The 15,907-nt window shown below is 48.1% G+C and overlaps 1 protein-coding gene across 2 annotated transcripts in view; it reads left to right on the top strand.

The window, feature by feature from the left end:
* Positions 1–3,621: 3,621 nt before the first annotated feature.
* RNF2 (ring finger protein 2) overlaps positions 3,622–15,907 on the top strand; it is a 47,509-nt gene continuing 35,223 nt past the window's right edge. Inside the window, exon 1 of one of the 2 annotated variants that reach the window (XM_005290711.5) lies at positions 3,622–3,962. The gene's annotated coding sequence lies outside the window, so the exon portion shown is untranslated. Of the gene's footprint in view, positions 4,240–15,907 lie in introns of both variants that reach the window. The other variant, XM_065555648.1, reaches the window with a different exon arrangement.

Here is a 15,907-nt window from a genome sequence, read left to right as displayed (position 1 = left end):
GCACTGCCCTGAAACCTTCTGGAAAGGCTTTTGGAGTACCTCCAGGAGAACTTCATGGAGATGTCCCTGGAGGATTTCCGCTCCATCCCCAGACACGTTAACAGACTTTTCCAGTAGCTGTACTGGCCGTGAATGCATCCCAAGTCCTCAGGGCAAATTAATCATTAAAAAAGCTTGCTTTTAAACCATGTTTTATATTTACAAAGGTACACTCACCAGAGGTCCCTTCCATGGCTTCATGGTCTGGGATATTGCCTTGGGAGGGTTGGGAGGGTACTTCAGTCCGGCTGAGAAAAAGATCCTGGCTGTTGGGGAGAACGGACTGCTGTGTGCTCTCCGCAAGCTCGTCGTCCTAATCTCCTCCTCATCTTCCCTGTCCGCAGAATCCTCAGGCATGGCTGAGATTATCCCCTCCTCGGAATCCACGGTCAAGGGTGGGGTAGTGGTGGCGGCCCCCTCCAGAGTTGCATGCGGCTCAGCGTAGAAGCAGCATGTCTGCGGCTCTGACCTGGATCTTCCGTTTGCTTCTTTGGTTTTCTGGTAGGCTTGTCTGAGCTCCTTAACTTTCATGCGGCACTGTAGTGAGTCCCTATTGTGGCCTCTCTCCATCATGCCCTTGGAAATTTTTTCAAAAGTTTTGGCATTTCGTCTTATGGAATGTAGCTCTGCTAGCACGGAATCCTCTCCCCATACAGCAGTCAGATCCAGTACCTCCCGTACGGTCCATGCTGGTGCTCTTTTTTGATTCTCGGACTGCATGGTTACCTGTGCTGATGAGCTCTGCGTGGTCACCTGTGCTCTCCACGTTGGGCAAACAGGAAATTAAATTCAAAAGTTCACGGGGCTTTTCCTGTCTACTTGGCCAGTGCATCCGAGTTCAGATTGCTGTCCAGAGCGGTCACAATGGTGCACTGTGGGATAGCTCCCGGAGGCCACTACCATTGAAATGCGGCCACACTAACCCTAATTCGAAATGGCAATGTCGATTTCGGCGCTACTCCCCTCGTTGGGGAGAAGTACAGAAATCAATTTTAAGAGCCCTTTATGTCAAAGTAAATGGCTTCGTTGTGTGGACGGGTGCAGGGTTAATTCGATTTAACGCTGCTAAATTCGAACTAAACTCGTAGTGTAGACCAGGCCTTAAGTAGAGTTTATAACAACAGAAGTTATACTAGTACTTCAACAACTGGAGTGACACCATGAGGAAAAACTATGAAATAAACACAAATGTCTGTAAAAAACAGTTTAATCTGGAACCACAAACACTAAAATGCACTCATAATGGTTTCACAGGAAATCAGACTTTCCTGAATCTGTAAGTGTTTTGGGGGTAACTACAATAACTCTGTAATCCCCCCCCCCAAAATTAGGGACATTGTCGCAACCTTAATTCTATCTTAACTTTTGTGAGTGTATGTGTGCATGTTTAGGAATTTATATACTCCTTTAGCTTTGCATGGTGATTCACAAACAGATATATTTCATGCCTCACACATGCAATCCACATAACACAAGAAAACTTTTAAGGAGAGAAAAGAATGGAACACATCCTACTGAAATTGCCAGGAGAAAAATGTAGGCAGGTAAAAGGTAGTTACCCAAACTGGCACTGGGACACAGTGAGACAAGTATTGCCAGAAAGACCATGAGCTATCTAATGACAAGTACTACAGACCCCAGTTCAAGGTCTCATCTGGAAATCAGATATAAGCTGTCTCTTGAAGTCAGTGGTAAATGTGAAAACACAAATGCAGCCCAACATGTCTTATTGTAGCACAATAAAAAACTACTGCTCCCTCCTGGTATCCTCATATTGTATTGCATCTTCCTCCTCCAGTGGGCTTCACTGGTTCAGTTTCTTAATTCAAGTGTGTGATGTTGAACAAAGAAAGGGAGGAGTGCTGAAAAGTATTTTCTATTCCTTGGTTCGGTTTCATCATCTGGAAAGTATTGAATAATACAAAACAGTAGAAAAGGGTTTCTGCTGTAGTAGTTACATTTTGGACTCAGCTAAAGGAAACTTGGAGCTCAGCTGGGAGAGTTGGGATAGGATAGAGGAATAGAGGGTACTGCATCTCCATGTCTGGAGCTCAGCTTAAGGGGCCAAGAGGTGGAGGTGGGGGGCGCTAGGAGAGGCGGAATAGAAGGCTAAACCTCAGGATTAGGTAGCAGCCCAAGCATTAGCACCCAGGCAGTGCTAATGGGGCAGCCCAGGCTCTGCACTGAACACCTGGAGCTCAGCTAGGGAGGGTAAAGGGGGAGCATTCCTTGGGTTCAGCATAAGGTTCAATGCCTAGGGGTAAAGGTTATGTGGGGTGAAAACAAAGAGCTCTGTAACAGAGGATTAGAGGTAAAATGGGGGATAGAGAGTGAGAAAAGCATAGGGCTCTGCACTAATAGGCTGAACCAAGATGAGGGGTGGGGAGCCTGAAGGGAGAAGACAAAAGGGAAGGAACACAGAGCTTCAGCCTGTTAGTGCAGAGTGAAGATGAAGGCATTGGGTGCGGGAGTGCAGGGCTTGGGCCTGAGCTGCTGGAGTTAGGCTAAGGTGGGACACTGAGGGGCTGGAGCTAGGCCAAGGAAGGTTGTGCTGCCAGGGGGCAGCACTGAGGGGGGCTGTGCAGCAGGGGGGATGTGCAGCCCAGAGGGGCAGTGGCACTTAGAGGCTGGAGCTAGGCTGAGGGGGGCTGTGCAGCTCCAGGGGGACAGTGGCACTGAGGGGCTGGAGCTAGGCTGAGGGGGGATGTGCAGCTGGGGGGATGTGCAGCCCGCGGGGGCTATGGCACTGGAGGTAGGCTGAAGGGGGCTGTGCAGCCCTGGGGGGCAGGGCCAGCTTTAGGCCAATTCCACCAATTCCCCCGAATCGGGCCCTGCGCCTAAGAGGGCCCCGCGCTGAGTGGCAGGGCCGCCCAGAGTGGGGGGCAAGTGGCAGAGAATCCGTTCCCTGGCTAGAGGCGCCTTTTTAATTTTTACTCACCCGACGGCGCTCTGTGTCTTTGGCAGCAGGTCCTTCAGTGCCACCGAAGACCCGCAGCGAGTGAAGGACCCGCCGCCAAAGACTAGGAGCGCAGCCCAGTGAGTACAAGCCCCATGTGGTTTTTTTATGTTTTTTTTTTTTTTAAGTCAACCCTGCCGGGGCCCCGTCGAAACTATTTGAATCAGGCCCCGCACTTCCTAAAGCCGGCCCTGCTGGGGGGGGGGGGGGGGCAGTGGCACTGGGGGGCTGAAGCTAGGCTGTGGGGTGATGTGCAGTTGGGGGGATGTGCAGCACGGGGCAGCAGTGGCATTGGGGGGCTGGAGCTAGGCTGAGGGGGGATGTGCAGCTGGGGGGGGGATGTGCAGCCCAAGGGGGCAATGGCACTGGAGCTAGGCTGAGCAGGGCTGTGCAGCCCCGGGGTGTGGGGCAAGTGGCACTGAGGGGCTGGAACTAGGCTGAGCAGGGCTGTGCAGGGGGGCTGGATCTAGGCTGAGCGGGGCTATGCAGCCCGGGGGGGCAGAGGCGCTGAGGGGCTGGAGCTAGGCTGAGTGGGGCTGTGCAGCCTGGGGTGCGGGGGTGTGTGCAGGGCAGTGGCACTGAGGGGCTGGAGCTAGGCTGAGGGGGGATGTGCAGCCCGGGGTGGCAGTGGCACTGGGGGGCTGGATCTAGGCTGAGGGGGGCTGTGCAGCCCGGGGGGGCGGAGGCGCGAAGGGGCTGCTGAAGAGGGCTGTGCAGCCGGGAGTGAGGAGAGGGAAGGGCTGGGTTCCCGCTAGCTGAGCAGTCTCGCTCCCCGCTGGGGGAGGGGGCTTCGGGAAGCCCGGTCCCATCCCCGCTCCCCCTGCCCGGCCCCGGCCATGAATATGTAACTCCCTTCTATTTCCCGAGCTCCATTGCGGAGGCTGCCGCTCGCCATATTGTGCTGTTGGGGCTGTGGCTGCTCCGGCCGCCGGAGACGGGGCTCGGCCGAGGGGAGAGCTCGCAGCCGGTGAGTGAGGGGGCAGCGGGCGGGGCTGGGTCTTTTCCCCTGCCGGGGCTGGGGTGGCCAGAGCTGCCTGGGGATCGCAGCCCATCCTTCGCCGGCTCCCCGGGCGGGGCCCCTTCGTGCTGCAACCGGGGGTTAGTCCTGGCGGCTCCCCACGGTGGGACCCTTCGTCCCAGCGGTGTTTAACCCCGGTCTCCCCATGCTCCGGCGAGGGGGCCCGAAGGTCCGAGGCTCCCCACAAACGTGACCCCTTTGCGGCGGGTGTGTTCGCTGCTCATCAGTAAGGAGATGTCGTTGTCTGGGTTTCTCCCCCCAGCCTGAGCTGTCTGGGTTCTGCTTCCCCGTCTCTGTGCTGGGGGCACAGACTCCTCTGTGCCTGGGGCGGGCGGGATTGGCTCCGGGTGATTATCTTGCTGGCAGTGGGTTTGTGTCAGACATGTCAGGGCTATTCTCCCCCATCACCCCGGGTCTCGCTGAGCATCTACACAGCGCTTTGCACCCCCAGAGCGCTTTGCAAACGTTGATTAATCCCTAAAGGGGATGGCAGCCCCTGCGTGTCCCTCGATTTATTGCTGGCAATCCCACAGGGGCAGAATACACACAAAGAGCCGCGGTGCGAGGTAAATAGAACTGCGTCGTAACAGCGAACAACAGTGCAAACCACAGAGAGGGCAAGATAGGTACATGCATTTGGGGGAAAATGCAGGAGGATGCTATTTCACATAGCCTGGGGCAGTTATTTTTTGAGAGAGAGGTGGTAAATGTCTTGCTTTCACCTACTGACAAAACCACTGTGCTAGCATCAGTTTTTTGCTCTATTTTTTTTTTGAAGCCATGTGCATACCTTCACAGTTGTGAACAGTGGGTATTGAATGTTTAACTGCTGGCATAGAATGGACATAATTTTCAATAGGGTATCAAAAAGACTTGGTTGAGGCAAGTCTTTTTGTCAAGGAATTGTGAAGGCTAGTGTCCACGCTAGCATTTACACTGTTTCCAGTACCAATTTGACAGCACTTCTTGCTTAAAAGTTTTGCTTGGTGTTTTAGTTTGACAGCCTTTTGAGAGCACTTGCCCACCTCTAACATTGTTTAAATTAATATATAAAACAGTAATTTTAAGCAAATTTTTTTTTAGTTTAAATGTCTTCCTGTCCTTTTGGGGTGCATGCTAAACTTCTATAAAAATATTTGGGCTAGATTTCTTAGTCCATGAATAATCCCATTGAAATCAAGAGGATCAAGTGGAGTAAGGTGATACCCAACACAAACAGAGGTCAAATTCTAATACCATTATTCTTGTTGGGTATTGGTGAGATGCAGTGCTGCATGAGATCCCTAGTGATGGGACAGGTTTTTTTTTAAAAAGATTTAAAGAATACCTCTGTATTTGAAAACATGTGTGAAACTATTTTTGGATAGCTTGGGCAAGTTCTTTAAATATATGTCATTCATTCTGTGACAAAGATTTGATTTATTGTAGGAATTCCTGCTAGAAGTACTGCAGCTGAATTTTTTTGTGTTTTCATTATAAATTTATTTTTGTAATGTTACAGTTTGTAATTTTTATACATCATGTCAGACTCAGAATGGGTGTATAAATTGTCAGCCAAGACACACTTTTTTTTTCACAAAATGTAGTGTAAATCATATAAGCAGGTACCTTGAAGTAGTGTTTGACATTTAAAGATGTTTGTGTGGAGCTTTAGCCTAAATGGGTTACTTGCTGGGGGGGTGGGGGGTGGGGTGGGGAAGAGAAGTGACAGCAAAGTGCCAGATCTGTGTGTTTGCTAGGCATAGACATTAGTGTGAGAGTGACTGTGGGAAAGCTGAGCTGGTGGCTGGATCTAAAGCCATGTCACATGTATCCCAGTGAAATCAAAATAGGTTCAAAACTTTCAATTAGAGCTTTATGACTCTGTGATCTGACATTGACAAATGTTTGTTTTCTGTATTTATTCAATTTCATAATAGCAGGAGGCTACCACAGGTGGTGAATTTTAGGGTGATTATTTCACTACTTGGGTGGATAAAATGACTTGACTTTCAGCATCCTAGCTCCAACATACAGCTCCGCTGTAATTGCCAAGAAAAGCACTGCCTGTTGTGTCTCACTGCTTAAGTAATATGTGGAGTCCGAATGAAATATGTGGCACGCTTCTGCCTGTATCAATGGCATTTTGTGTTTTAAGAATGACATACTGTAATGTGTTGGGTAGAAAGATTTGCTAGCGCCTGTTGTGCAATTGGAGCAGGGTTTTGAAACTTTAGGGACTGATGATATACATTGAGGTAGAAATGTAGTTATCAAACACTGGAGTCCCATCGGGGTTATAAATGATACAAATGTCTTGATACCAGGATTATTTTGAATTCCATTAAAAATTTATTTTCTTCTCTCCCAACACTCACTTAAAAGAACCAAATGAAAAATCAATGTGAAACAAAGCAAGGAGAAAAGTCAGCATATGAGTCACTTTTTTTTTTTAAATGACCTCCCCCCCCCCCCCCCAAAAAAAAAAAGTCCAGACACAGTCTGGGCTAGCTAAAACACCAGTATAATAATTAATCAAGAACATGCAGGAAAAACAGAGGAATCAATGTAAAGTGAATCACTAATGCTTCACATAGTTCACATAAAGCATGGGTGGAATTTCAAGTGCCTGCTTTTGATTGACTATGGGGCAAGAAGAAGGATTGTTAAATCTGATTTTATTTTATTTTATTTTTTGTGGGGGAGATTAACTGATCTGTGGAGAATCTTATCTTAAATTAAAGTAATTCAATGAAGAATGAATAGAGTTCAGTGTCATCGTGCTGCACAGTCTTGTAGCAATGTAGAAATATTCAAAGAATTGTGATCCCCCCCCACCCCCCCCACACACACACACTCTTCCACCTCTGGATTGCAGTATTCTCTGGTGAGCAGTTTGTTTGAGCAAAAGCAGCAGTATTCTTTTCTTTTACACGTGTTTTTTTTTTTTTAAATCCTTCTCCTTTCCACCACAAGGGGTTAAAGTTAAACTATTTCAGATCATCATTGGGTTTAAACCTGGTGTAGATATTGTTAGCCAAGATTATATATATATATAATGGTGGGAGAGAGGCCTGAAATCCTGTGAATTACTGTTGGTTTTGGCTAACCACTAGATCAAAGTTTTCACTTACCAAATGTAACAAAAATGTAGATGTAAAGCAATTATATATAAGGTTGAGTTATTTGACTTTTAGAACTTCTCTTATATATTCAGGCAATGGAATGTCTTTTTCTTGTATGCAATAAAAGTTATATCATTTTCTGGTTTTCTGCAGATGATCTGACTCACTGTAGCTGATAAATTCTTGAGGAATAACCTGCTAATTCTTGTGGTTAATTAAATTTTCTGTAGATTGACAAGCTGGGTCTCACCAATAGAAGTTGATCCAATAAAAGACATTATCTTATCCACCTTTTCTTTCTAATATCCTGGGAGCACCACGGCTACAACATACTACATTCTCTGTAGTCTGTTAACTCGTATCACTGATGACCAAACTGAGTGTTAGATCTGATAATAGTGGGTTATATTGTATAAATTGTATGCTGACTAGGCAGATTTGAAAGTGGTGTTTCTCCTGATAGTTGCATGTGAACGAATCTCAACAGCTTGACTGAATCTGCTTGAAATGAGTAGCTTGATGCACCTCACTGCTGTGTACCTAAGGGTTTGCTACACATAGAGATAATTCCTGGGTTACTCAGGTAAGCCACTTGGTTAAGCTAAACAGGAATAAAGCACTCTTGTTCTGGAATAATAGTGTCCACAAATTGGACAAGAACAGGAGTTGGACAAGAACAGCTAAATTCACAACCTATCTTAATTAACTTTCAAATGTGGACAAGCCCTTAGACATCACTCGGAGGCTGTATAGCGGGTAAGACCTCACATACTCTTGCCCTGATTCTGTTGCAAGGTTCCTGGATTCTGTGGTACTTTGGTAAAGCAGCCTGGCAATTCTGCCACACCGCCAGATAATTTTTTAAAAATGAGTCTTTTACGTTAATATGAAAATGATAAAATTGTTTTGATATTAAATTCATTTTTTATGTTGTCCTTCTGTTTTCAGTATTGCACACAGGCATTGTCAATATCCGACTAACTTAGGGGTTCTCAAGCTTCACCCCAACCCACTTCTGACAACCCCATTAAAACAAGGTCGAGACCCACTTTGGGGTCCCGACCCACAGTTTGAGAACTGCTGGACTAACTGCATCATAGAAGTTGGGGGAAGCCAGAGACTTTGGCAGCTGGATTGAGGATAGTTGTGGCTTTTGGTGCCAGTGGAGGTGTGGGTGACTGTTTGAATTGTTGTGTAAGCAAGTCAGCTGTGTATTTCTGCTAAAATAATCAGCAGTGAAATTGTTAACAATATTGGCATTTAAATTGTCAGAGTTCATATATTATAAGACCAGAAATGCCTGTGATCGTCTCGTCTGACCTCCTATATAATGGAGGTCATAGGATTTCCCTGAATTGTTCCTGTTTGAACTAGACCAGAGCATATCACTTAGAAAAACATCCTTATTGAGTTGAATGGGCAATTTATACCTCCCAGAACTATTGTTTCAGGAAGATAACACTAACTTGGTTAACTTAAAAAAAATGAGCCAAGTGTACTGTGAGGGCTAGAATGGTCTTTAAAAGTGAAAGCTGTGATTCTGAAGCACAGCTCTGCCACAAGGGGTGCATTCCACATCAGGGGGATACATGGGGCACTTTGTATCATATACATTACCAGCAGTCTGAATTAAGGACTGAGTATGTACTGTTTTCCCAGCACTGCCCCATTCTAAAAGTGATGAGGTGCATTTCTGGCTAAGGCTTACTCTATTTGTAACCTGCTTTCTTATGCTTCACCCCCCCCCCTTTTTTTTTTATAAAAGAAAAGAGCTTATTTTAAAAATATGAGTCTGTTAGTTGGATAAGGGGTGTCTTTCCTAGCCTGTATGATGTATTTAACCAATCTCCATCATAGATTCAGATTCTCAAGAATCTAAAATCTTTGTTTTGTGTGTTTTCTTTAAAAATTTTAGCCCTCATGATGGTTGGCTGAGTTGTTTTTTGTTTTGTTTGTTTGTTTGTTTGTTTTTAAATCTTTCCAAATGTGAGCTGATGTAGCACTAAATCTGATTTTTCAGGCTGTCTTAAATGGCCCCCATTCATCTCAGTGGGTTAACTTTGAAGTCTAATCTTGACAATATAAGAGCCATATTTTCTAAAATTTAGGTTGGCAGTCATGCACAGAATGCAGATATAGTAGCATGCCTTACTCATGTACACAGATACTAGAATTTGGCACACAAATCTGCAAACAAGGGACAGAAATGACAGAATATTAAATGGTAGCGATTTCATAAAGATCTTATTTGCTTCATCTTTGTGCAGAACTTCTATTGACCTCCTTGGGAGAGCTGCTATGGATTGTGTGTAGTATATGATCCTTAATCTGTATCCTTAGCTTATGGACCATAATTAAAAATGTAATTTATCTCTAGCCACAAAAGGCATGAACACCCCTGTTTTGGGTAATCTGGACTGTGATACAAAGGTTGATCCAGTTCCCACTGATGTCAGTGCCAAATACTTTTATTGACACACATGGAGTTAGATTTAGGTCCTTCATAGTGTGTTTTTGTTGTCTTTTTAAATTAGCTGTATGCTAAATCCTTATGTGCATTTAATGCCTTTGAGTTCAAGTGCTGGTCTTGTCTGTCAACCTGGGCCAGCAGTGATGATTGATAGGATAGTTTGTTTCTGTAATGATTCTTCATTTCAGTCTTGGCACAGATCTTTAATCATGTGTGACAGCTTAATATTGCTTTTAGACAAAATACAGACACCATATAAGTATAAATGTCAGTTCACTTTAGCTTGAATAGTAGGAAATTTCTGAACTGCCTGTTGCATTAGTAAAGCGGAAATTTGAATTTTTATTATTATTATTTTTTTTAACAAAAAGGGAGAGATTTTTGGGTTTGTGCTAGAATTTTTTAAAACCTCATCTTGCTATGAAGGGGTAGCTTTAGTTTTAGTAATAGTCTTGTTGAAAAATTAGTGAACTTGAGTATGCATAAATATGGAAATTCCATATCAGAAATAAGGATATTGGAAGTCGAACCCAGCAACTGCCTCCATCAGCTTCTCCTGAGGGAATTCTGTACCAAAAAATTAAAAGTTATGCAAACGTTTTTTTTTTTTAATTCTGCAAAATTCTGTAAAGTTTGTCAGTAAATAAATGTGGTTCCAGCATGGCAGTGGGGAGCACAGGCCACTTGCTGCATTGAGGTGGGAGATCACCCTGAAGTCCCCACATTCCCTGGTACAGGGACTCGGCAGTGAGGCTGCACCTGATCCTGACACAGTGTAAGTGCTGCGCCTGCCCCAGAAACACTCCAGGGCCTTGCCCCTCTGTGCCAGGTGCATCAGTGTGGGTGGGTAAGTTCAGCCCAGCAGGATCCAAGTGTGGAGGGGCATAGTGTGGGGGAATCCAGGTGTGGGGTGAGAGATTTCTGTGTGGGGCAATCTGGGTGTGGGTGGCTCAGTGGAAGATCTGGATGCACAGGGGCTCATTGGGGGGTTCCGGGTGCAGGGACTGGCATTCTGCAGGGGATCCAGGTGAAGGTGGTTGGGGCTCAGCTTGGGGGTCTGGGTGTAGGGGGCAGAGTGGGGGGGCCCAGGTGCCGGGGGACTGGGGCTTGATGGGGTGGAGGTCCAAATGTAGTTGGTTGGGGATCAGTGGGGTGGGGGTCTGGGTGTGGGAGGCTCGGGGCGGGGTTCAGGTGTAGGGGGGTAGGGCTTGTCAGGGTGAGGGTTCAATGGGCCTGCTTAACAGGGGAGACCCAGCTGCTTCCGAGGGGATGCCGCATGCCGGGCTCCCAGTTCCCCCTGCAATTTCCCTATCCCCTTTTCTTCTCCTTCCCCCTCCCCTCATTCCTGCATTCCCCTTCCCCTTCTCCTGCCCTATTCCACTCCTTTCCTTCCCCGCTATCTCTTCCCCTCACACACCTCCTTACCCAGCCCCACTGCAGCCACTCACTGTTGCACAGAAAACAGGAAGGCTCCCAGCACACAGAAGGAAAGAAGGACTGGCACTAGGACCCAGAAGGCGGTGTTCAGCTGCAGAGTCAGTGGAGCCAAGACCCAGCCTCCTTCAACTGGGCAGCTCTGAGCTTGCAGAAATGATTGGGGGTGGGGGCAGTGGCACATAACCCTGTGTGTCCCCCCCCCATGCCTCGCTTCTGGAGGGAGGAAATCCCCCCCCCCCAAAAAACTGTGCCCATGGTTGCCCCGCCTTCCCCCCCGCCCCTTCCACGGCTTCCCTTTGCTTCCCTGCCATTTTCCGCAGGGAAGCATAGGAATTCTGCAGGGGGAGGAGTGTTTTCTGCAGGCACACAGTCATGCAGAAACACACCCCCCCCCACCCCGGAGTAATCAGCACTGGTTCAGTTTCAGCAGCATTCTTGGTACGTATATGTTATTAGGATGGCCCCGTCTACACCAGCAAGTTTCTGCGCAGTAAAGCAGCTTTCTGTCCTGTAACTCCCGAGGTGTACACACTGCCAAGCCACTTAGTGTGCAGAAACTGCGCAGTTGTAGCGCTCTAAAAAAACCACCCCGATGAGAGGGGTAGAGCTTTCTGCACTGGGCCTACAGCGCTGTGGTGCCAGTGTAGACACCGTGGTGATTACAGCGCTGCAGTTGGTTTCCAGGAGGTGTCCCACAATGCCTCTTCTCACCTCTCTGATCATCGGTTTGAACTTTATTGCCCGGCCCTCAGGTGACCAACTGTCGTCTCCACCCTGTACATTCCTTTGCAAATTTGAAAATCCTCTTCCTGTTTGCTCGGTGATGCATGCAGTGGTCTCAGCGCATCTTTCCAGGTGGCCATGCTTGCTCCTCACACTAGGTGATCCCCCCGCTTGGAGCAATGCTGAGCTGCTGGACCTCATCGGCATTTGCAGAGAGGAAGCTGTGCAGTCCCAGCTGCACTCTAGCTGTAGGAATTATACCACCTATGGACAGATTTCACGGTGCATGATAGAAAGGGGCCATGACCGGGACACATTGCAGTATAGGTAAAAGTGAAGAAGCTGTGGAATGCCTACCACAAGGCCTGGAAGGCAAACTGCCGCTCCGGTGCTGTGCCCGTGAGCTGCCAGTTCTACAAAGAGCTGGACGTGATACTTGGTGGTGACCCCGCTTCCACTGCAAAGGCCCCTGTGGATACTTCGTTGGCTCACGTGCCAGTCGAGAGTGGACCAAGCCAGGAGGAGGAAATCTTGGACGAAGAGGGGAAGGGGGACCCAGAGGCACAGGGTGGCTCAGAGGCCAGGGATGCATGCTGTCAGGAGCTCTTTTCTACCCCGGAGGAGCCTAGTCAATCACAGCCGTCGGATTTTGGTGAAACCCAAACAGGAGAGGATCTGATTCTGGGAATTGCTGAAGCGATTTGTTGGGGGCAGGAGAGTTGCAAAAAGCAGGCTTGTCTCCCACCACATGCCTATTCTGAGCAGTGGAACAGGCTGTTGATAGATTCCCTCACTTCACGGGAATCTCCCTCAGAGATCTCCAGGAAACCCTTGGAGATACTGGGCAATCCTCTGATGCAGGTTCCTCGGCAGAGCTGCTTTGTTTCTTGCCCCATTAATGGTAACTTTCCCGTGCCACTGTGCTGTCGTGGGGTGGGCGGAGGGGAAGGACCATTGCTGCACATAGGTGAACTACATAGGGGCCAGGGCGGAAGCCGCAGTCTTGGAGAAGACCCTCCCTTGATTCCCTGCTCACCCTCAGCAGTGAGATATCTTCCATAATGATCACATCCTGTGGAAAGTGTGGGGACAGGAATGATTATCAGGCCCCGGCTACAGTGCTGGCTCTCCCTAAGAGCCACGTGCCCAGTGTACAGCAGGGTCCGGGAAGAGTGATTCACCCTGCCCCTGTGGCTACTCACCATTTTGGGGGTCTTGTGGCTCATGTGTGCTTGCCTGGGGTCAGCCACTTAGTGACAGGTGTGTGAATACTGGCTGTGTTTTAAAGCACTGAATCAGTGTTGTCTGTGTTGCAAACAATACTGCTTCTGTAAAATATTGCATTTAAACTTCACAGAGATGTCCTGGGGAGGCCAGCCTCCCTTATCGTTGGCAGAACGGCTGCACAGAATTAGAAAGCGGCCACGAAGAACTAAGGAGGACTTTCTGCATGAGGTTATGATGCACTCCGCTGCTGAGAAACAGAAATTAAAGGAGTGGCGGGACAGCGAGAAGAGGGACTGAAAAGAGAATGCAGCACGCCAGAAAGAAGCCACGGAGCAGCTCTTAAACGTTATGGAGAGCCAAGCGGACACACTTCAGGCGATACTAGCTCTTCAAACCGAGCAGCTCTGCGCCCGTCCTCCCCGGCAGTCGCTGTCACAAAACTCTTTCCCATGCACCCCCACACATCACCAACACACTGTTATCAACCTCCTGGCTCCACTCTCTACCCGCAGCATTCCAATCTTCCCTCCTCACAGTCCAGCAGTGTTGACTCCCACTGCACTCAACCCCTATCCCTCTGCAGTTTAGCCCTGCTGAAGTACAGCACCTGCTGCATTGTACTCCAAAGGAGAAGGTTGGGTATGATCCCTGGACATACACAAATCTGTAGCTGTCCTGGGATCCCTCCTTCTCTGGAGGCCTTCCCTCTCCCATCCCCCTCCATTCTGATGTATTTTTGTTGTATGACTCTCTCCTCGAGTTGTTGTCTTTTAATAAAAGAATTGTGTTGGTTTGAAAGCAAACTTTATTCTATTAAGTGAAAGCAAAAAGAGCACTGCAAAGCAACATGCAATTATGTTAAACCCCCTTATTGCATTATGTGCACCAGTCACCTCCTAGCATTACAAGCACTGCAATCCCGAGCATAGCAGCAAATATTAGTGGCTTTCAGCTTCAAATTGCTGCCTCAAGGCATCCCTGATACTTATGGCCCCACGCTATGCCCCTCTAATAGCCCTGGTCTCCGGCTGTTCAAACTCAGTCTCCAGGCACTGAGCCTCTGCGGTCCAGCCCTGAATGAAGCTTTCACCCTTCCCTTCACAAATATTATGGAGTGTACAGCACATGGCTACAAGCATAGGAATATTGTCATTGGCTATGTCCAGGCTTCCATACAGGCATCGCCAGCGGGCTTTTAAACAGCCAAATGCACACTCAACAGTAATTCTGCACTTGCTCAGCCTTTTGTTGAACCACTCCTTGCTGCTGTCAGGTTGCCCTGTGTATGGCTTCATAAGCCACGGCATTAAGGAGTAGGCGGGGGATCACAATGGGCATTTCAACTTCCCCAACGGTGATCTTCTGGTGCGGGGAAAGAAGTCCCTGCTTGCAGCTTCCCGAACAGGCCAGTGTTCTGAAAGATGCGTGCGTCATGCATCTTTCCGGACCAGCCTGCGTTAATGTCTGTGAAATGCCCACGGTGATCTACAAGCGCCTGGAGAACCATTGAGAAATACCCCTTGTGATTAATGTACTCTGTGACTAGGTAATCTGGTGCCAGAATTGGAAAATGTGTGTGCCATCTATCGCTCCTCTGCAGTTAGGGAAGCCCGTTGGTGCAAAGCCATCCACAATGTCACGCACGTTGCCCAGAGTCACGGTCTTTTGGAACAGGATGAGATTAATGGCCCTGCACACTTCCATCAATACAATTCCAATGGTCAACTTTCCCAATCCAAACTGGTTAGCGACTGATGGGTAGCAGTTTGGAGTAGTCAGCTTCCACAGTGCAATCACCACCCGCTTCTCCAGCGACAGGGCAGCGCTTATTCGCATGTCCTTGTGCTGCAGAGCTGGGGCGAGTTCATCACACAGTCCCATGAATGTGGCTTTCCTCATGCGAAGGTTCTGCAGCCACTGCTTGTCATCCCAGACGTGCATGACGATGTGATCCCACCACTTGGTGCTTGTTTCCTGAGCCCAAAAGTGGCGTTCCACTGTGGTCAGCGCCTCTGTGAATGCCAGAAGCAATCTTGTGTCATAGCTACTTCATGTGGCAAGATCAATGTTGCACTCCTCTTGCCTTTGTACTTGAAGGAATAACTCCACTGCCACTCGTAGGGTGACCAGTCAGCAAGTGTGAAAAATTGGGACAGGGGGTGGGGGATAATAGGAGCCTATATAAGAAAAAAAACCAAAAATCAGGACTGTTCCTATAAAATTGGGACATCTGGTCACCCTAGCCACTCATGATGTGTTGGTCAGAGTGAGCAGTATACTGGTCAGCTGTTCGGGATCCATTCCTGCAGCCTGAAAGAGGCAGTGCGCCCAGTACACAAACCTTTGAAAGATGGTGCTAAATGATGGAAGTACAGGGATTGCTGGAATGCGAAGCAATGCATCACGGGGCATTGGGACTGGACCCAGGCTGCCCTGGGACCCCCTCCGCCTTCCCACAAGTCTTAGCGGCAAAAGAGAAAGAGGTGGTCTGTGGGATAGCTGCCCAGAGTGCATCGCTCCAAATACTGCTGCAAGTGTGAACACGCTATTCCGCAGGCAGCTTTCAGTGTGAACGCACAAGTGTGTTTTCCTTCTGCGCTCTCTGAGAGGTGCTGTAACTGCTGGCGATGTAACTTCACCAGTGTAGATGTGCCCGATGGTTATGACCAGTGAATCCTGAAGTGAGTTTACCAAGAAATTTCTCTGTTGCTTCCAGTCTAGCCAGTTCTAGTTTGTTTGCTGCTTCACTGGTAGTCATTTTCCTGCTTTCTTGTGCTGGGCCACACCCCTCTGCAGTTCACTGAAACTGGGATGCACTCAGCTCAGGGCTGGCTTAGTTAACAGAGACTTTCTAACTAGCTATCCCCGAGAGGTAGAAAGAAAAAAAAAATTCAGCTTGTAAATTCCTTTTGCCAGCTGTTTGCTCACTGCTT

Source organism: Chrysemys picta, chromosome 8 (assembly GCF_011386835.1).
Source record: "Chrysemys picta bellii isolate R12L10 chromosome 8, ASM1138683v2, whole genome shotgun sequence".
NCBI classification, from domain to species: domain Eukaryota; kingdom Metazoa; phylum Chordata; order Testudines; family Emydidae; genus Chrysemys; species Chrysemys picta.
The sequence above is the reverse complement of the archived record's forward strand: the minus strand, read 5'-3'. Positions and strand labels throughout refer to the sequence as shown.